Raw genomic sequence first — 21944 nt, 5'->3', positions numbered from 1 at the left:
GGGATTGATATTTTGTCTCTTTTATTTTTACTTAAAGTACAATAACTTTTACCATTTTAATTTGTTTTAATAGTATATTGACAGTATTGTTTTCTTTCAAAAATCCACTTCATTTTCTTTACCCTATTATTAAAATGGTAATTGACAAAAACAAACTACATTGTCACCAGAAGAGCAATACAAAATGTACAAGTGATATATTAAAATCATCTTTCCAGCTTGAATTTCAATGATGCATTGGGTCAACAATTTTGTGAGAAACATCTTCACCCTTAAATAAAGATTTTCTTAATTCCTTACCTGTGTGCTAATTAGATATCACCTTGTTTTCACATTAAACAGACTTCCACATGAGAAAGCAGCAAGGATGCAGTGGCGTTAATGTTTCCTGGTGTCAACCTGTATTATTTCAGTAGACATTGAAATGAGGATACATCTTGCTGCCTTTCCAATGAAGCAAGTTTAATTTAGTAATAGGTGAAAAACCATCCCTACAAAGGTGTTAATCAGAGACTTGGCTTTGTGGACACTTTTCAGAGAACAAATTTGTTAGCATAAAAATAAAGCCAGAAAATGAAGAGCTGTTTAATCACGCAATTTGATTTTTTTGCCAGCATATTTCTTTTTCTCTGCAACCCACTGCTAAATTGTGCTTCCTAGATGTTTTTATAAAATCACTGAATCAAATCTAACTCTGATTACATCAGAGAAGGCCAGGTACCCTACACCATAACAGGGGGTATGAAATTTGACTTGTCTACTTAAAGATCACCAAAATCTGATAACAAGGTCAATTACGTCCCTGGGTGGGATTGAACCACCAACCTTTTGGTTAATAGCCGTACACACTAACTGATTGCGCCACAGAGACACTATGCAAAAGTACATACTGACAAAGGCTAATAAGCATTCATCTAAAACGTTTCCTAGAAAAACTTAAAAAAGTCAATAATCTGGAGAGTTTTTGTAAGATGTTTCTTCTATCAACCAACGAAGAAACACATTGGTACTTTCCCATGATGAGTGAGTGCTTCAGGATCTCTTGCACTTACATGTGCAGCAGAGTACAGCAATGGAAGCATGCTGGGCCCATAACCCAGAGGTAGGCAGATTGAAACTATCCTCTCCTATATGCATTTTTTTGTTTGTTAATTAAAGTAATCCAAAACTGGGATTGATATTTTGGCTCTTTTATTTTTACTTAAAGTACAATAACTTTTACCATTTTAATTTGTTTTAATAGTATATTGACAGTATTGTTTTCTTTCAAAAATCCACTTCATTTTCTTTACCCTATTATTAAAATGGTAATTGACAAAAACAAACTACATTGTCACCAGAAGAGCAATACAAAATGTACAAGTGATATATTAAAATCATCTTTCCAGCTTGAATTTCAATGATGCATTGGGGCAACGATTTTGTGAGAAACATCTTCACCCTTAAATAAAGATTTTCTTAATTCCTTACCTGTGTGCTAATTAGATATCACCTTGTTTTCACATTAAACAGACTTCCACATGAGAAAGCAGCAAGGATGCAGTGGCGTTAATGTTTCCTGGTGTCAACCTGTATTATTTCAGTAGACATTGAAATGAGGATGCATCTTGCTGCCTTTCCAATGAAGCAAGTTTAATTTAGTAATAGGTGAAAAACCATCCTTACAAAGGTGTTAATCAGAGACTTGGCTTTGTGGACACTTTTCAGAGAACAAATTTGTTAGCATAAAAATAAAGCCAGAAAATAAAGAGCTGTTTAATCACTCAATTGGATTTTTCTGCCAGCATATTTTTTTTCTCTGCAACCCACTGCTAAATTGTGCTTCCTAGCTGTTTTTATAAAATCACTGAATCAAATCTAACTCTGATTACATCAGAGAAGGCCAGGTACCCTACACCATAACAGGGGGTTTGAAATTTTGACTTGTCTACTTAAAGATCACCAAAATCTGATAACAAGGTCAATTAGGTCCCTGGGTGGGATTGAACCACCAACCTTTTGGTTAATAGCCGTACATACTAACTGATTGCGCCACAGAAACACCTTGCAAAAGTCCATACTGACAAAGGCTAATAAGCATTCATCTAAAACGTTTCCTAGAAAAACTTTAAAAAGTCAATAATCTGGAGAGTTTTTGTAAGATGTTTCTTCCATCAACCAACGAAGAAACACATTGGTACTTTCCCATGATGAGTGAGTGCTTCAGGATCTCTTGAACTTACATGTGCAGCAGAGTACTGCAATGGAAGCATGCTGGGCCCATAACCCAGAGGTAAGCAGATTGAAACTATCCTCTGCTATATGCATTTTTTTTTTGTTAATTAAAGTAATCCAAAACTGGGATTGATATTTTGTCTCTTTTATTTTTACTTAAAGTATAATAACTTTTACCATTTTAATTTGTTTTAATAGTATATTGACATTATTGTTTTCTTTCAAAAATCCACTTCATTTTCTTTACCCTATTATTAAAATGGTAATTGACAAAAACAAACTACATTGTCACCAGAAGAGCAATACAAAATGTACAAGTGATATATTAAAATCATCTTTCCAGCTTGAATTTCAATGATGCATTGGGTCAACAATTTTGTGAGAAACATCTTCACCCTTAAATAAAGATTTTCTTAATTCCTTACCTGTGTGCTAATTAGATATCACCTTGTTTTCACATTAAACAGACTTCCACATGAGAAAGCAGCAAGGATGCAGTGGCGTTAATATTTCCTGGTGTCAACTTGTATTATTTCAGTAGACATTGAAATGAGGATGCATCTTGCTGCCTTTCCAATGAAGCAAGTTTAATTTAGTAATAGGTGAAAAACCATCCTTACAAAGGTGTTAATCAGAGACTTGGCTTTGTGGACACTTTTCAGAGAACAAATTTGTTAGCATAAAAATAAAGCCAGAAAATGAAGAGCTGTTTAATCACTCGATTGGATTTTTCTGCCAGCATATTTTTTTTCTCTGCAACCCACTGCTAAATTGTGCTTCCTAGCTGTTTTTTATAAAATCACTGAATCAAATCTAACTCTGATTACATCAGAGAAGGCCATGTACCCTACACCATAAGAGGAGGTTTGAAATTTTGACTTGTCTACTTAAATATCACCAAAATCTGATCACAAGGTTAATTACGTCCCTGGGTGGGATTGAACCACCAACCTTTTGGTTAATAGCCAAACACACTAACCGATTGCGCCACAGAGACACTTTGCAAAAAGTACATACTGACAAAGGCTAATAAGCATACATCTAGAACGTTTCCTAGAAAACATTAAAAAATCAATAATCTGGAGAGTTTTTGTAAGATATTTCTTCCATCAACCAACGAATAAACACATTGGTACTTTCCCATGATGAGTGAGTGCTTCAGGATCTCTTGCACTTACATGGGCAGCAGAGTACTGCAATGGAAGCATGCTGGACCCATAACCCAGAGGTAGGCAGATTGAAACTATCCTTTGCTATATGCATTTTTTTTGTTAATTTAAGTAATCAAAACTGGGATTGATATTTTTGCTCTTTTATTTTTACTTAAAGTACAATAACTTTTACCATTTTAATTTGTTTTAATAGTATATTGACAGTATAGTTTTCTTTCAAAAATCCACTTAATTTTCTTTACCCTGTTATTAAAATGGTAATTGACAAAAAAACTACATTGTCACCAGAAGAGCAATACAAAATGTACAAGTGATATATTTAAATCATCTTTCCAGCTTGAATTTCAATGATGCATTGGGGCAACAATTTTGTGAGAAACATCTTCACCCTTAAATAAAGATTTTCGTAATTCCTTACCTGTGTGCTAATTAGATATCACCTTGTTTTCACATTAAACAGACTTCCACATGAGAAAGCAGCAAGGATGCAGTGGCGTTAATGTTTCCTGGTGTCAACCTGTATTATTTCAGTAGACATTGAAATGAGGATGCATCTTGCTGCCTTTCCAATGAAGCAAGTTTAATTTAGTAATAGGTGAAAAACAATCCCTACAAAGGTGTTAATCAGAGACTTGGCTTTGTGGACACTTTTCAGAGAACAAATTTGTTAGCATAAAAATAAAGCCAGAAAATAAAGAGCTGTTTAATCACGCAATTTGATTTTTTTGCCAGCATATTTCTTTTTCTCTGCAACCCACTGCTAAATTGTGCTTCCTAGATGTTTTTATAAAATCACTGAATCAAATCTAACTCTGATTACATCAGAGAAGGCCAGGTACCCTACACCATAAGAGGGGGTATGAAATTTGACTTGTCTACTTAAAGATCACCAAAATCTGATAACAAGGTCAATTAGGTCCCTGGGTGGGATTGAACCACCAACCTTTTGGTTAATAGCCGTACACACTAACTGATTGCGCCACAGAGACACTTTGCAAAAGGTCATACTGACAAAGGCTAATAAGCATTCATCTATAACGTTTCCTAGAAAAACTTTAAAAAGTCAATAATCTGGAGAGTTTTTGTAAGATGTTTCTTCCATCAACCAACGAAGAAACACATTGGTACTTTCCCATGATGAGTGAGTGCTTCAGGATCTCTTGCACTTACATGTGCAGCAGAGTACTGCAATGGAAGCATGCTGGGCCCATAACCCAGAGGTAAGCAGATTGAAACTATCCTCTGCTATATGCATTTTTTTTTGTTAATTAAAGTAATCCAAAACTGGGATTGATATTTTGGCTCTTTTATTTTTACTTAAAGTACAATAACTTTTACCATTTTAATTTGTTTTAATAGTATATTGACATTATTGTTTTCTTTCAAAAATCCACTTCATTTTCTTTACCCTATTATTAAAATGGTAATTGACAAAAACAAACTACATTGTCACCAGAAGAGCAATACAAAATGTACAAGTGATATATTAAAATCATCTTTCCAGCTTGAATTTCAATGATGCATTGGGTCAATAATTTTGTGAGAAACATCTTCACCCTTAAATAAAGATTTTCTTAATTCCTTACCTGTGTGCTAATTAGATATCACCTTGTTTTCACATTAAACAGACTTCCACATGAGAAAGCAGCAAGGATGCAGTGGCGTTAATGTTTCCTGGTGTCAACCTGTATTATTTCAGTAGACATTGAAATGAGGATACATCTTGCTGCCTTTCCAATGAAGCAAGTTTAATTTAGTAATAGGTGAAAAACCATCCCTACAAAGGTGTTAATCAGAGACTTGGCTTTGTGGACACTTTTCAGAGAACAAATTTGTTAGCATAAAAATAAAGCCAGAAAATGAAGAGCTGTTTAATCACGCAATTTGATTTTTTTGCCAGCATATTTCTTTTTCTCTGCAACCCACTGCTAAATTGTGCTTCCTAGATATTTTTATAAAATCACTGAATCAAATCTAACTCTGATTACATCAGAGAAGGCCAGGTACCCTACACCATAACAGGGGGTATGAAATTTGACTTGTCTACTTAAAGATCACCAAAATCTGATAACAAGGTCAATTACGTCCCTGGGTGGGATTGAACCACCAACCTTTTGGTTAATAGCCGTACACACTAACTGATTGCACCACAGAGACACTTTGCAAAAGTACATACTGACAAATGCTAATAAGCATTCATCTAAAACGTTTCCTAGAAAAACTTAAAAAAGTCAATAATCTGGAGAGTTTTTGTAAGATGTTTCTTCTATCAACCAACGAAGAAACACATTGGTACTTTCCCATGATGAGTGAGTGCTTCAGGATCTCTTGCACTTACATGTGCAGCAGAGTACAGCAATGGAAGAATGCTGGGCCCATAACCCAGAGGTAGGCAGATTGAAACTATCCTCTGCTATATGCATTTTTTTGTTTGTTAATTAAAGTAATCCAAAACTGGGATTGATATTTTGGCTCTTTTATTTTTACTTAAAGTACAATAACTTTTACCATTTTAATTTGTTTTAATAGTATATTGACAGTATTGTTTTCTTTCAAAAATCCACTTAATTTTCTTTACCCTATTATTAAAATGGTAATTGACAAAAACAAACTACATTGTCACCAGAAGAGCAATACAAAATGTACAAGTGATATATTAAAATCATCTTTCCAGCTTGAATTTCAATGATGCATTGGGGCAACGATTTTGTGAGAAACATCTTCACCCTTAAATAAAGATTTTCTTAATTCCTTACCTGTGTGCTAATTAGATATCACCTTGTTTTCACATTAAACAGACTTCCACATGAGAAAGCAGCAAGGATGCAGTGGCGTTAATGTTTCCTGGTGTCAACCTGTATTATTTCAGTAGACATTGAAATGAGGATGCATCTTGCTGCCTTTCCAATGAAGCAAGTTTAATTTAGTAATAGGTGAAAAACCATCCTTACAAAGGTGTTAATCAGAGACTTGGCTTTGTGGACACTTTTCAGAGAACAAATTTGTTAGCATAAAAATAAAGCCAGAAAATAAAGAGCTGTTTAATCACTCAATTGGATTTTTCTGCCAGCATATTTTTTTCTCTGCAACCCACTGCTAAATTGTGCTTCCTAGCTGTTTTTATAAAATCACTGAATCAAATCTAACTCTGATTACATCAGAGAAGGCCAGGTACCCTACACCATAACAGGGGGTTTGAAATTTTGACTTGTCTACTTAAAGATCACCAAAATCTGATAACAAGGTCAATTAGGTCCCTGGGTGGGATTGAACCACCAACCTTTTGGTTAATAGCCGTACATACTAACTGATTGCGCCACAGAGACACTTTGCAAAAGTCCATACTGACAAAGGCTAATAAGCATTCATCTAAAACGTTTCCTAGAAAAACTTTAAAAAGTCAATAATCTGGAGAGTTTTTGTAAGATGTTTCTTCCATCAACCAACGAAGAAACACATTGGTACTTTCCCATGATGAGTGAGTGCTTCAGGATCTCTTGCACTTACATGTGCAGCAGAGTACTGCAATGGAAGCATGCTGGGCCCATAACCCAGAGGTAGGCAGATTGAAACTATCCTCTGCTATATGCATTTTTTTTGTTAATTAAAGTAATCCAAAACTGGGATTGATATTTTGTCTCTTTTATTTTTACTTAAAGTACAATAACTTTTACCATTTTAATTTGTTTTAATAGTATATTGACAGTATTGTTTTCTTTCAAAAATCCACTTCATTTTCTTTACCCTATTATTAAAATGGTAATTGACAAAAACAAACTACATTGTCACCAGAAGAGCAATACAAAATGTACAAGTGATATATTAAAATCATCTTTCCAGCTTGAATTTCAATGATGCATTGGGGCAACGATTTTGTGAGAAACATCTTCACCCTTAAATAAAGATTTTCTTAATTCCTTACCTGTGTGCTAATTAGATATCACCTTGTTTTCACATTAAACAGACTTCCACATGAGAAAGCAGCAAGGATGCAGTGGCGTTAATGTTTCCTGGTGTCAACCTGTATTATTTCAGTAGACATTGAAATGAGGATACATCTTGCTGCCTTTCCAATGAAGCAAGTTTAATTTAGTAATAGGTGAAAAACCATCCCTACAAAAATGTTAATCAGAGACTTGGCTTTGTGGACACTTTTCAGAGAACAAATTTGTTAGCATAAAAATAAAGCCAGAAAATGAAGAGCTGTTTAATCACGCAATTTGATTTTTTTGCCAGCATATTTCTTTTTCTCTGCAACCCACTGCTAAATTGTGCTTCCTAGATGTTTTTATAAAATCACTGAATCAAATCTAACTCTGATTACATCAGAGAAGGCCAGGTACCCTACACCATAACAGGGGGTATGAAATTTGACTTGTTTACTTAAAGATCACCAAAATCTGAAAACAAGGTCAATTACGTCCCTGGGTCGGATTGAACCACCAACCTTTTGGTTAATAGCCGTACACACTAACTGATTGCACCACAGAGACACTTTGCAAAAGTACATAATGACAAATGCTAATAAGCATTCATCTAAAACGTTTCCTAGAAAAACTTAAAAAAGTCAATAATCTGGAGAGTTTTTGTAAGATGTTTCTTCTATCAACCAACGAAGAAACACATTGGTACTTTCCCATGATGAGTGAGTGCTTCAGGATCTCTTGCACTTACATGTGCAGCAGAGTACAGCAATGGAAGAATGCTGGGCCCATAACCCAGAGGTAGGCAGATTGAAACTATCCTCTGCTATATGCATTTTTTTGTTTGTTAATTAAAGTAATCCAAAACTGGGATTGATATTTTGGCTCTTTTATTTTTACTTAAAGTACAATAACTTTTACCATTTTAATTTGTTTTAATAGTATATTGACAGTATTGTTTTCTTTCAAAAATCCACTTCATTTTCTTTACCCTATTATTAAAATGGTAATTGACAAAAACAAACTACATTGTCACCAGAAGAGCAATACAAAATGTACAAGTGATATATTAAAATCATCTTTCCAGCTTGAATTTCAATGATGCATTGGGGCAACGATTTTGTGAGAAACATCTTCACCCTTAAATAAAGATTTTCTTAATTCCTTACCTTCGTGCTAATTAGATATCACCTTGTTTTCACATTAAACAGACTTCCACATGAGAAAGCAGCAAGGATGCAGTGGCGTTAATGTTTCCTGGTGTCAACCTGTATTATTTCAGTAGACATTGAAATGAGGATGCATCTTGCTGCCTTTCCAATGAAGCAAGTTTAATTTAGTAATAGGTGAAAAACCATCCTTACAAAGGTGTTAATCAGAGACTTGGCTTTGTGGACACTTTTCAGAGAACAAATTTGTTAGCATAAAAATAAAGCCAGAAAATAAAGAGCTGTTTAATCACTCAATTGGATTTTTCTGCCAGCATATTTTTTTTCTCTGCAACCCACTGCTAAATTGTGCTTCCTAGCTGTTTTTATAAAATCACTGAATCAAATCTAACTCTGATTACATCAGAGAAGGCCAGGTACCCTACACCATAACAGGGGGTTTGAAATTTTGACTTGTCTACTTAAAGATCACCAAAATCTGATAACAAGGTCAATTAGGTCCCTGGGTGGGATTGAACCACCAACCTTTTGGTTAATAGCCGTACATACTAACTGATTGCGCCACAGAGACACTTTGCAAAAGTCCATACTGACAAAGGCTAATAAGCATTCATCTAAAACGTTTCCTAGAAAAACTTTAAAAAGTCAATAATCTGGAGAGTTTTTGTAAGATGTTTCTTCCATCAACCAACGAAGAAACACATTGGTACTTTCCCATGATGAGTGAGTGCTTCAGGATCTCTTGCACTTACATGTGCAGCAGAGTACTGCAATGGAAGCATGCTGGGCCCATAACCCAGAGGTAGGCAGATTGAAACTATCCTCTGCTATATGCATTTTTTTTGTTAATTAAAGTAATCCAAAACTGGGATTGATATTTTGTCTCTTTTATTTTTACTTAAAGTACAATAACTTTTACCATTTTAATTTGTTTTAATAGTATATTGACAGTATTGTTTTCTTTCAAAAATCCACTTCATTTTCTTTACCCTATTATTAAAATGGTAATTGACAAAAACAAACTACATTGTCACCAGAAGAGCAATACAAAATGTACAAGTGATATATTAAAATTATCTTTCCAGCTTGAATTTCAATGATGCATTGGGTCAATAATTTTGTGAGAAACATCTTCACCCTTAAATAAAGATTTTCTTAATTCCTTACCTGTGTGCTAATTAGATATCACCTTGTTTTCACATTAAACAGACTTCCACATGAGAAAGCAGCAAGGATGCAGTGGCGTTAATGTTTCCTGGTGTCAACCTGTATTATTTCAGTAGACATTGAAATGAGGATACATCTTGCTGCCTTTCCAATGAAGCAAGTTTAATTTAGTAATAGGTGAAAAACCATCCCTACAAAGGTGTTAATCAGAGACTTGGCTTTGTGGACACTTTTCAGAGAACAAATTTGTTAGCATAAAAATAAAGCCAGAAAATGAAGAGCTGTTTAATCACGCAATTTGATTTTTTTGCCAGCATATTTCTTTTTCTCTGCAACCCACTGCTAAATTGTGCTTCCTAGATGTTTTTATAAAATCACTGAATCAAATCTAACTCTGATTACATCAGAGAAGGCCAGGTACCCTACACCATAACAGGGGGTATGAAATTTGACTTGTTTACTTAAAGATCACCAAAATCTGATAACAAGGTCAATTACGTCCCTGGGTGGGATTGAACCACCAACCTTTTGGTTAATAGCCGTACACACTAACTGATTGCACCACAGAGACACTTTGCAAAAGTACATACTGACAAATGCTAATAAGCATTCATCTAAAACGTTTCCTAGAAAAACTTAAAAAAGTCAATAATCTGGAGAGTTTTCGTAAGATGTTTCTTCTATCAACCAACGAAGAAACACATTGGTACTTTCCCATGATGAGTGAGTGCTTCAGGATCTCTTGCACTTACATGTGCAGCAGAGTACAGCAATGGAAGAATGCTGGGCCCATAACCCAGAGGTAGGCAGATTGAAACTATCCTCTGCTATATGCATTTTTTTGTTTGTTAATTAAAGTAATCCAAAACTGGGATTGATATTTTGGCTCTTTTATTTTTACTTAAAGTACAATAACTTTTACCATTTTAATTTGTTTTAATAGTATATTGACAGTATTGTTTTCTTTCAAAAATCCACTTAATTTTCTTTACCCTATTATTAAAATGGTAATTGACAAAAACAAACTACATTGTCACCAGAAGAGCAATACAAAATGTACAAGTGATATATTAAAATCATCTTTCCAGCTTGAATTTCAATGATGCATTGGGGCAACGATTTTGTGAGAAACATCTTCACCCTTAAATAAAGATTTTCTTAATTCCTTACCTGTGTGCTAATTAGATATCACCTTGTTTTCACATTAAACAGACTTCCACATGAGAAAGCAGCAAGGATGCAGTGGCGTTAATGTTTCCTGGTGTCAACCTGTATTATTTCAGTAGACATTGAAATGAGGATGCATCTTGCTGCCTTTCCAATGAAGCAAGTTTAATTTAGTAATAGGTGAAAAACCATCCTTACAATGGTGTTAATCAGAGACTTGGCTTTGTGGACACTTTTCAGAGAACAAATTTGTTAGCATAAAAATAAAGCCAGAAAATAAAGAGCTGTTTAATCACTCAATTGGATTTTTCTGCCAGCATATTTTTTTTCTCTGCAACCCACTGCTAAATTGTGCTTCCTAGCTGTTTTTATAAAATCACTGAATCAAATCTAACTCTGATTACATCAGAGAAGGCCAGGTACCCTACACCATAACAGGGGGTTTGAAATTTTGACTTGTCTACTTAAAGATCACCAAAATCTGATAACAAGGTCAATTAGGTCCCTGGGTGGGATTGAACCACCAACCTTTTGGTTAATAGCCGTACATACTAACTGATTGCGCCACAGAGACACTTTGCAAAAGTTCATACTGACAAAGGCTAATAAGCATTCATCTAAAACGTTTCCTAGAAAAACTTTAAAAAGTCAATAATCTGGAGAGTTTTTGTAAGATGTTTCTTCCATCAACCAACGAAGAAACACATTGGTACTTTCCCATGATGAGTGAGTGCTTCAGGATCTCTTGCACTTACATGTGCAGCAGAGTACTGCAATGGAAGCATGCTGGGCCCATAACCCAGAGGTAGGCAGATTGAAACTATCCTCTGCTATATGCATTTTTTTTTGTTAATAAAAGTAATCCAAAACTGGGATTGACATTTTGGCTCTTTTATTTTTACTTAAAGTACAATAACTTTTACCATTTTAATTTGTTTTAATAGTATATTGACAGTATTGTTTTCTTTCAAAAATCCACTTCATTTTCTTTACCCTATTATTAAAATGGTAATTGACAAAAACAAACTACATTGTCACCAGAAGAGCAATACAAAATGTACAAGTGATATATTAAAATCATCTTTCCAGCTTGAATTTCAATGATGCATTGGGGCAACGATTTTGTGAGAAACATCTTCACCCTTAAATAAAGATTTTCGTAATTCCTTACCTGTGTGCTAATTAGATATCACCTTGTTTTCACATTAAACAGACTTCCACATGAGAAAGCAGCAAGGATGCAGTGGCGTTAATGTTTCCTGGTGTCAACCTGTATTATTTCAGTAGACATTGAAATGAGGATGCATCTTGCTGCCTTTCCAATGAAGCAAGTTTAATTTAGTAATAGGTGAAAAACCATCCTTACAAAGGTGTTAATCAGAGACTTGGCTTTGTGGACACTTTTCAGAGAACAAATTTGTTAGCATAAAAATAAAGCCAGAAAATAAAGAGCTGTTTAATCACTCAATTGGATTTTTCTGCCAGCATATTTTTTTTCTCTGCAACCCACTGCTAAATTGTGCTTCCTAGCTGTTTTTATAAAATCACTGAATCAAATCTAACTCTGATTACATCAGAGAAGGCCAGGTACCCTACACCATAACAGGGGGTTTGAAATTTTGACTTGTCTACTTAAAGATCACCAAAATCTGATAACAAGGTCAATTAAGTCCCTGGGTGGGATTGAACCACCAACCTTTTGGTTAATAGCCGTACATACTAACTGATTGCGCCACAGAGACACTTTGCAAAAGTCTATACTGACAAAGGCTAATAAGCATTCATCTAAAACGTTTCCTAGAAAAACTTTAAAAAGTCAATAATCTGGAGAGTTTTTGTAAGATGTTTCTTCCATCAACCAACGAAGAAACACATTGGTACTTTCCCATGATGAGTGAGTGCTTCAGGATCTCTTGCACTTACATGTGCAGCAGAGTACTGCAATGGAAGCATGCTGGGCCCATAACCCAGAGGTAGGCAGATTGAAACTATCCTCTGCTATATGCATTTTTTTTGTTAATTAAAGTAATCCAAAACTGGGATTGATATTTTGTCTCTTTTATTTTTACTTAAAGTACAATAACTTTTACCATTTTAATTTGTTTTAATAGTATATTGACAGTATTGTTTTCTTTCAAAAATCCACTTCATTTTCTTTACCCTATTATTAAAATGGTAATTGACAAAAACAAACTACATTGTCACCAGAAGAGCAATACAAAATGTACAAGTGATATATTAAAATCATCTTTCCAGCTTGAATTTCAATGATGCATTGGGTCAATAATTTTGTGAGAAACATCTTCACCCTTAAATAAAGATTTTCTTAATTCCTTACCTGTGTGCTAATTAGATATCACCTTGTTTTCACATTAAACAGACTTCCACATGAGAAAGCAGCAAGGATGCAGTGGCGTTAATGTTTCCTGGTGTCAACCTGTATTATTTCAGTAGACATTGAAATGAGGATACATCTTGCTGCCTTTCCAATGAAGCAAGTTTAATTTAGTAATAGGTGAAAAACCATCCCTACAAAGGTGTTAATCAGAGACTTGGCTTTGTGGACACTTTTCAGAGAACAAATTTGTTAGCATAAAAATAAAGCCAGAAAATGAAGAGCTGTTTAATCACGCAATTTGATTTTTTTGCCAGCATATTTCTTTTTCTCTGCAACCCACTGCTAAATTGTGCTTCCTAGATGTTTTTATAAAATCACTGAATCAAATCTAACTCTGATTACATCAGAGAAGGCCAGGTACCCTACACCATAACAGGGGGTATGAAATTTGACTTGTCTACTTAAAGATCACCAAAATCTGATAACAAGGTCAATTACGTCCCTGGGTGGGATTGAACCACCAACCTTTTGGTTAATAGCCGTACACACTAACTGATTGCACCACAGAGACACTTTGCAAAAGTACATACTGACAAATGCTAATAAGCATTAATCTAAAACGTTTCCTAGAAAAACTTAAAAAAGTCAATAATCTGGAGAGTTTTTGTAAGATGTTTCTTCTATCAACCAACGAAGAAACACATTGGTACTTTCCCATGATGAGTGAGTGCTTCAGGATCTCTTGCACTTACATGTGCAGCAGAGTACAGCAATGGAAGAATGCTGGGCCCATAACCCAGAGGTAGGCAGATTGAAACTATCATCTGCTATATGCATTTTTTTGTTTGTTAATTAAAGTAATCCAAAACTGGGATTGATATTTTGGCTCTTTTATTTTTACTTAAAGTACAATAACTTTTACCATTTTAATTTGTTTTAATAGTATATTGACAGTATTGTTTTCTTTCAAAAATCCACTTCATTTTCTTTACCCTATTATTAAAATGGTAATTGACAAAAACAAACTACATTGTCACCAGAAGAGCAATACAAAATGTACAAGTGATATATTAAAATCATCTTTCCAGCTTGAATTTCAATGATGCATTGGGGCAACGATTTTGTGAGAAACATCTTCACCCTTAAATAAAGATTTTCTTAATTCCTTACCTGTGTGCTAATTAGATATCACCTTGTTTTCACATTAAACAGACTTCCACATGAGAAAGCAGCAAGGATGCAGTGGCGTTAATGTTTCCTGGTGTCAACCTGTATTATTTCAGTAGACATTGAAATGAGGATGCATCTTGCTGCCTTTCCAATGAAGCAAGTTTAATTTAGTAATAGGTGAAAAACCATCCTTACAAAGGTGTTAATCAGAGACTTGGCTTTGTGGACACTTTTCAGAGAACAAATTTGTTAGCATAAAAATAAAGCCAGAAAATAAAGAGCTGTTTAATCACTCAATTGGATTTTTCTGCCAGCATATTTTTTTTCTCTGCAACCCACTGCTAAATTGTGCTTCCTAGCTGTTTTTATAAAATCACTGAATCAAATCTAACTCTGATTACATCAGAGAAGGCCAGGTACCCTACACCATAACAGGGGGTTTGAAATTTTGAAACTATCCTCTGCTATATGCATTTTTTTTTGTTAATTAAAGTAATCCAAAACTGGGATTGATATTTTGTCTCTTTTATTTTTACTTAAAGTACAATAACTTTTACCATTTTAATTTGTTTTAATAGTATATTGACAGTATTGTTTTCTTTCAAAAATCCACTTCATTTTCTTTACCCTATTATTAAAATGGTAATTGACAAAAACAAACTACATTGTCACCAGAAGAGCAATACAAAATGTACAAGTGATATATTAAAATCATCTTTCCAGCTTGAATTTCAATGATGCATTGGGTCAACAATTTTGTGAGAAACATCTTAACCCTTAAATAAAGATTTTCGTAATTCCTTACCTGTGTGCTAATTAGATATCACCTTGTTTTCACATTAAACAGACTTCCACATGAGAAAGCAGCAAGGATGCAGTGGCGTTAATGTTTCCTGGTGTCAACTTGTATTATTTCAGTAGACATTGAAATGAGGATGCATCTTGCTGCCTTTCCAATGAAGCAAGTTTAATTTAGTAATAGGTGAAAAACCATCCTTACAAAGGTGTTAATCAGAGACTTGGCTTTGTGGACACTTTTCAGAGAACAAATTTGTTAGCATAAAAATAAAGCCAGAAAATGAAGAGCTGTTTAATCACTCGATTGGATTTTTCTGCCAGCATATTTTTTTTCTCTGCAACCCACTGCTAGATTGTGCTTCCTAGCTGTTTTTTATAAAATCACTGAATCAAATCTAACTCTGATTACATCAGAGAAGGCCATGTACCCTACACCATAAGAGGAGGTTTGAAATTTTGATTTGTCTACTTAAATATCACCAAAATCTGATCACAAGGTTAATTACGTCCCTGGGTGGGATTGAACCACCAACCTTTTGGTTAATAGCCAAACACACTAACCGATTGCGCCACAGAGACACTTTGCAAAAAGTACATACTGACAAAGGCTAATAAGCATACATCTAGAACGTTTCCTAGAAAAACATTAAAAAATCAATAATCTGGAGAGTTTTTGTAAGATGTTTCTTCCATCAACCAACGAATAAACACATTGGTACTTTCCCATGATGAGTGAGTGCTTCAGGATCTCTTGCACTTACATGGGCAGCAGAGTACTGCAATGGAAGCATGCTGGACCCATAACCCAGAGGTAGGCAGATTGAAACTATCCTTTGCTATATGCATTTTTTTTTAATTTAAGTAATCAAAACTGGGATTGATATTTTTGCTCTTTTATTTTTACTTAAAGTACAATAACTTTTACCATTTTAATTTGTTTTAATAGTATATTGACAGTATAGTTTTCTTTCAAAAATCCACTTAATTTTCTTTACCCTGTTATTAAAATGGTAATTGACAAAAAAAACTACATTGTCACCAGAAGAGCAATACAAAATGTACAAGTGATATATTAAAATCATCTTTCCAGCTTGAATTTCAATGATGCATTGGGGCAACAATTTTGTGAGAAACATCTTCACCCTTAAATAAAGATTTTCGTAATTCCTTACCTGTGTGCTAATTAGATATCACCTTGTTTTCACATTAAACAGACTTCCACATGAGAAAGCAGCAAGGATGCAGTGGCGTTAATGTTTCCTGGTGTCAACCTGTATTATTTCAGTAGACATTGAAATGAGGATGCATCTTGCTGCCTTTCCAATGAAGCAAGTTTAATTTAGTAATAGGTGAAAAACCATCCTTACAAAGGTGTTAATCAGAGACTTGGCTTTGTGGACACTTTTCAGAGAACAAATTTGTTAGCATAAAAATAAAGCCAGAAAATGAAGAGCTGTTTAATCACTCAATTGGATTTTTACTGCCAGCATATTTTTTTTCTCTGCAACCCACTGCTAAATTGTGCTTCCTAGCTGTTTTTTATAAAATCACTGAATCAAATCTAACTCTGATTACATCAGAGAAGGCCAGGTACCCTACACAATAAGAGGGGGTTTGAAATTTTGACTTGTCTACTTTAATATCACCAAAATCAGATAACAAGGTAAATTACGTCCCTGGGTGGGATTGAACCACCAACCTTTTGGATAATAACCGAACACGCTAACTGATTGCGCCACAGTGACACTTTGCAAACTTACATTCTGACAAACGCTAATAAGCATTCATCTAGAACGTTTCCTAGAAAAACTTTAAAAAGTCAATAATCTGGAGAGTTTTTGTAAGATGTTTCTTCCATCAATCAACGAAGAACATTCAAGCTGATTTCTTGCAGCAGCTGGGCACTGTAACAGCTCCAGAGCTGCTCTGTAAGGCAACTAAAAGGGTGTGGGCCCTGCAGCACTACCTGTAGTTCGCATTGTGCGTTGGAAGGCACAAAGTAAGCAGACGGGAGAAGTCAAGATAGTGCGCAAGGGCATAGAAGGGAGCGGCTCAAGAAAAGAGAAGTGGAAACAGACAGCAAACTAGGCTGGAGAGAGACCTGAGACAAAGAGATCTGAATTATATGAGAGCCGACCAGGGGAAACACAAATTATGCAGTCGAGTTTCCCACATTTGGGGAAATCGCTGGAGCAGCACACACAGAGTGCAATGGGTGAGCCTTGCCCTGGGAGAAGCACCTTCATGATCATAGTATCTCACCTGGCAGGTAAGTAGGAGTTGGGCAAGAGCTGAGGAGGGTCGCTGCTCGGGCACCCCCCTGTCAAGTGAAGGAGATCCAACTGAGGCAGCACAAGAGAACTCTCGAAAGAAGAACAAGGCTAGAGGAAGATCTGAGACACAGAAATCTGGCTTTTACCAGAGCTGACCAGAGGAAAGCACAAACACAGTCCCCCACTACCACAAATAATGCAGTCGAGTTTCCCACATTTGGGGAAATCATAGGGGTCAGCATACCCAGAATGCAATGAATGAACCTCACCCTGGGAGAACAATCTTCATGACCATGGTATCTCCTATGCAAAATAAGTATGATTTGGGATAGGGCTGGGGAGGGCCGCTGCTCAGGCACATCTCTGTCAAGTAAAGGAGATTCAACTGAGGCAGCACAAGGGAACTCTCATCTGGGGACAACAACTGCAGGGAGAACACATATTTTCAGATGAACATGGGAGGGCAGAAGGCTGCCTAATACTGAAGCACCCCCAAACAACAAACCAAATGCAATAACTAGTACAAGCATTCCTGGGGGAAGGCCTGCAGCAGATGGATTTGCATATGGTGATGTCATCCAAGCAGTGGGTCAAAGTTGGCTTCAACCCTCGTCTGCATATGAAAAGAGAAAAGGGGCGTGCAGGGCATGGCGGCCTTTTGCGGCGCTTGGATGACCCCTAGTTCGCATTAAACACCTCCACCCTACTTCGGTGTGGGGCTCTTGTTGGCTATGCCCCAGCCCCTGAAGCATTCAAGCTGATTACTTGCAGCAGCTGGGCACTGTAATAGCTCCAGAGCTGCTCTGTAAGGCAAGTAAAAGGGTGTGGGCCCTGCAGCACTACCTGTAGTTCGCATTGTGCGTTGGAAGGCACAAAGTAAGCAGATGGGAGAAGTCAAGATAGTGCGCAAGGGCATAGAAGGGAGCGGCTCAAGAAAAGAGAAGTTGAAACAGACAGCAAACTAGGCTGGAGAGAGACCTGAGACAAACAGATCTGAATTATACGAGAGCTGACCAGGGGAAACACAAATTATGCAGTCAAGTTTCCCACATTTGGGGAAATCACAGGAGCAGCACACCCAGAGTGCAATGGGTGAGCCTTGCCCTGGGAGAAGCACCTTCATGATCATAGTATCTCACCTGGCAGGTAAGTAGGAGTTGGGCTTGAGCTGGGGAGGGTCGATGCTCGGGCACCCCCCTGTCAAGTGAAGGAGATCCAACTGAGGCAGCACAAGGGAACTCTCGAAAGAAGAACAAGGCTAGAGGAAGATCTGAGACAAATAAATCTGACTTTTACCAGAGCTGACCAGAGGAAAGCACAAACATAGTCCCCCACTACCACAAATAATGCAGTTGAGTTTCCCACATTTGGGGAAATCATAGGAGTCAGCATACCCAGAATGCAATGAATGAACCTCACCCTGGGAGAACAATCTTCATGACCATGGTATCTCCTATGCAAAATAAGTATGATTTGGGATAGGGCTGGGGAGGGCCGCTGCTCAGGCACATCTCTGTCAAGTAAAGGAGATTCAACTGAGGCAGCACAAGGGAACTCTCATCTGGGGACAACAACTGCAGGGAGAACACATATTTTCAGATGAACATGGGAGGGCAGAAGGCTGCCTAATACTGAAGCACCCCCAAACAACAAACCAAATGCAACAACTAGTGCAAGCATTCCTGGGGGAAGGCCTGCAGCAGATTGATTTGCATATGGTAATGCCATCCAAGCAGTGGGTCAAAGTTGGCTTCAACCCTCGTCTGCATATGAAAAGAGAAAAGGGGCGTGCAGGGCATGGCGGCCTTTTGCGGCGCTTGGGTGACCCTTAGTTCGCATTAAACACCCCCACCCTCCTTCGGTGTGGGGCTCATGTTGGCAATGCCCCAGCCCCTGAAGCATTCAAGCTGATTTCTTGCAGCAGCTGGGCACTGTAACAGCTCCAGAGCTGCTCTGTGAGGCAAGTAAAAGGGTGTGGGCCCTGCAGCACTACCTGTAGTTTGCATTGTGTGTTGGAAGGCACAAAGTAAGCAGACGGGAGAAGTCAGGATAGTGCGCAAGGGCATAGAAGGGAGCGGCTCAAGAAAAGAGAAGTGGAAACAGACAGCAAACTAGGCTGGAGAGAGACCTGAGACAAAGAGATCTGAATTATATGAGAGCCGACCAGGGGAAACACAAATTATGCAGTCAAGTTTCCCTCATTTGGGGAAATCACAGGGGCAGCACACCCAGAGTGCAATGGGTGAGCCTTGCCCTGGGAGAAGCACCTGCATGATCATAGTATCTCACCTGGCAGGTAAGTAGGAGTTGGGCTAGAGCTGCGAAGGGTCGCTGCTCGGGTACCCCCCTGTCAAGTGAAGGAGATCCAACTGAGGCAGCACAAGGGAACTCTCGAAAGAGGAACAAGGCTAGAGAAAGATCTGAGACAAAGAAATCTGATTTTTACCAGAGTTGACCAGAAGAAAGCACAAACACAGTCCCCCACTACCACAAATAATGCAGTTGAGTTTCCCACATTTGGGGAAATCACAGGGGTCAGCATACCCAGAATGCAATGAATGAATCTCACCCTGGGAGAACAATCTTCATGACCATGGTATCTCCTATGCAAAATAAGTATGATTTGGGATAGGGCTGGGGAGGGCCGCTGCTCAGGCACATCTCTGTCAAGTAAAGGAGATTCAACTGAGGCAGCACAAGGGAACTCTCATCTGGGGACAACAACTGCCAGAAGAGCAATACAAAATGTACAAGTGATATATTAAAATCATCTTTCCAGCTTGAATTTCAATGATGCATTGGGGCAACGATTTTATGAGAAACATCTTCACCCTTAAATAAAGATTTTCTTAATTCCTTACCTGTGTGCTAATTAGATATCACCTTGTTTTCACATTAAACAGACTTCCACATGAGAAAGCAGCAAGGATGCAGTGGCGTTAATGTTTCCTGGTGTCAACCTGTATTATTTCAGTAGACATTGAAATGAGGATGCATCTTGCTGCCTTTCCAATGAAGCAAGTTTAATTTAGTAATAGGTGAAAAACCATCCCTACAAAGGTGTTAATCAGAGACTTGGCTTTGTGGACACTTTTCAGAGAACAAATTTGTTAGCATAAAAATAAAGCCAGAAAATGAAGAGCTGTTTAATCACTCAATTGGATTTTTTTGCCAGCATATTTCTTTTTCTCTGCAACCCACTGCTAAATTGTGCTTCCTAGCTGTTTTTATAAAATCACTGAATCAAATCTAACTCTGATTACATCAGAGAAGGCCAGGTACCCTACACCATAACAGGGGGTTTGAAATTTTGACTTGTCTACTTAAAGATCACCAAAATCTGATCACAAGGTCAATTACGTCCCTGGGTGTGATTGAACCACTAACCTTTTGGTTAGTAGCCATACACACTAACTGATTGCGCCACAGAGACACTTTGCAGAAGAAAATACTGACAAAGGCTAATAAGCATTCATCTAAAACGTTTCCTAGAAAAACTTTAAAAAGTCAATAATCTGGAGAGTTTTTGTAAGATGTTTCTTCCATCAACCAACGAAGAAACACATTGGTACTTTCCCATGATGAGTGAGTGCTTCAGGATCTCTTGCACTTACATGTGCAGCAGAGTACAGCAATGGAAGCATGCTGGGCCCATAACCCAGAGGTAGGCAGATTGAAACTATCCTCTACTATATGCATTTTTTTTTGTTAATTAAAGTAATCCAAAACTGGGATTGATATTTTGGCTCTTTTATTTTTACTTAAAGTACAATAACTTTTACCATTTTAATTTGTTTTAATAGTATATTGACAGTATTGTTTTCTTTCAAAAATCCACTTAATTTTCTTTACCCTATTATTAAAATGGTTAATTGACAAAAACAAACTACATTGTCACCAGAAGAGCAATACAAAATGTACAAGTGATATATTAAAATCATCTTTCCAGCTTGAATTTCAATGATGCATTGGGGCAACGATTTTGTGAGAAACATCTTCACCCTTAAATAAAGATTTTCTTAATTCCTTACTTGTGTGCTAATTAGATATCACCTTGTTTTCACATTAAACAGACTTCCACATGAGAAAGCAGCAAGGATGCAGTGGCGTTAATGTTTCCTGGTGTCAACCTGTATTATTTCAGTAGACATTGAAATGAGGATGCATCTTGCTGCCTTTCCAATGAAGCAAGTTTAATTTAGTAATAGGTGAAAAACCATCCCTACAAAGGTGTTAATCAGAGACTTGGCTTTGTGGACACTTTTCAGAGAACAAATTTGTTAGCATAAAAATAAAGCCAGAAAATGAAGAGCTGTTTAATCACTCAATTGGATTTTTTTGCCAGCATATTTCTTTTTCTCTGCAACCCACTGCTAAATTGTGCTTCCTAGCTGTTTTTATAAAATCACTGAATCAAATCTAACTCTGATTACATCAGAGAAGGCCAGGTACCCTACACCATAACAGGGGGTTTGAAATTTTGACTTGTCTACTTAAAGATCACCAAAATCTGATCACAAGGTCAATTACGTCCCTGGGTGTGATTGAACCAC

The 21944-nt window shown here is 36.7% G+C and overlaps 6 non-coding genes and 2 pseudogenes across 6 annotated transcripts; all 8 read right to left on the bottom strand.

The window, feature by feature from the left end:
• Positions 1–3137: 3137 nt before the first annotated feature.
• Positions 3138–3211, bottom strand: TRNAN-AUU (transfer RNA asparagine (anticodon AUU)). Its single transcript has one exon. It is a non-coding gene; the product is annotated as a tRNA-Asn (tRNA).
• A 12412-nt stretch (positions 3212–15623) lies between these two features.
• Positions 15624–15697, bottom strand: TRNAN-AUU (transfer RNA asparagine (anticodon AUU)). Its single transcript has one exon. It is a non-coding gene; the product is annotated as a tRNA-Asn (tRNA).
• A 1556-nt stretch (positions 15698–17253) lies between these two features.
• On the bottom strand, positions 17254–17395 carry LOC134987506 (U1 spliceosomal RNA; annotated as a pseudogene).
• A 152-nt stretch (positions 17396–17547) lies between these two features.
• Positions 17548–17711, bottom strand: LOC134987495 (U1 spliceosomal RNA). Its single transcript, XR_010193137.1, has one exon. It is a non-coding gene; the product is annotated as a U1 spliceosomal RNA (small nuclear RNA).
• Positions 17712–18382: 671 nt separating this feature from the next.
• Positions 18383–18545, bottom strand: LOC134987503 (U1 spliceosomal RNA). Its single transcript, XR_010193144.1, has one exon. It is a non-coding gene; the product is annotated as a U1 spliceosomal RNA (small nuclear RNA).
• A 152-nt stretch (positions 18546–18697) lies between these two features.
• On the bottom strand, positions 18698–18861 carry LOC134987499 (U1 spliceosomal RNA). Its single transcript, XR_010193141.1, has one exon. It is a non-coding gene; the product is annotated as a U1 spliceosomal RNA (small nuclear RNA).
• A 692-nt stretch (positions 18862–19553) lies between these two features.
• On the bottom strand, positions 19554–19695 carry LOC134987508 (U1 spliceosomal RNA; annotated as a pseudogene).
• Positions 19696–19847: 152 nt separating this feature from the next.
• LOC134987497 (U1 spliceosomal RNA) lies at positions 19848–20011 on the bottom strand. The gene has a single exon (XR_010193139.1). It is a non-coding gene; the product is annotated as a U1 spliceosomal RNA (small nuclear RNA).
• Positions 20012–21944: the final 1933 nt, after the last annotated feature.

This window comes from Pseudophryne corroboree, unplaced genomic scaffold (genome assembly GCF_028390025.1).
Source record: "Pseudophryne corroboree isolate aPseCor3 unplaced genomic scaffold, aPseCor3.hap2 scaffold_1006, whole genome shotgun sequence".
Classification (NCBI taxonomy): Eukaryota; Metazoa; Chordata; class Amphibia; order Anura; family Myobatrachidae; genus Pseudophryne; species Pseudophryne corroboree.
This window is presented reverse-complemented; position numbering and strand designations above follow the sequence as displayed.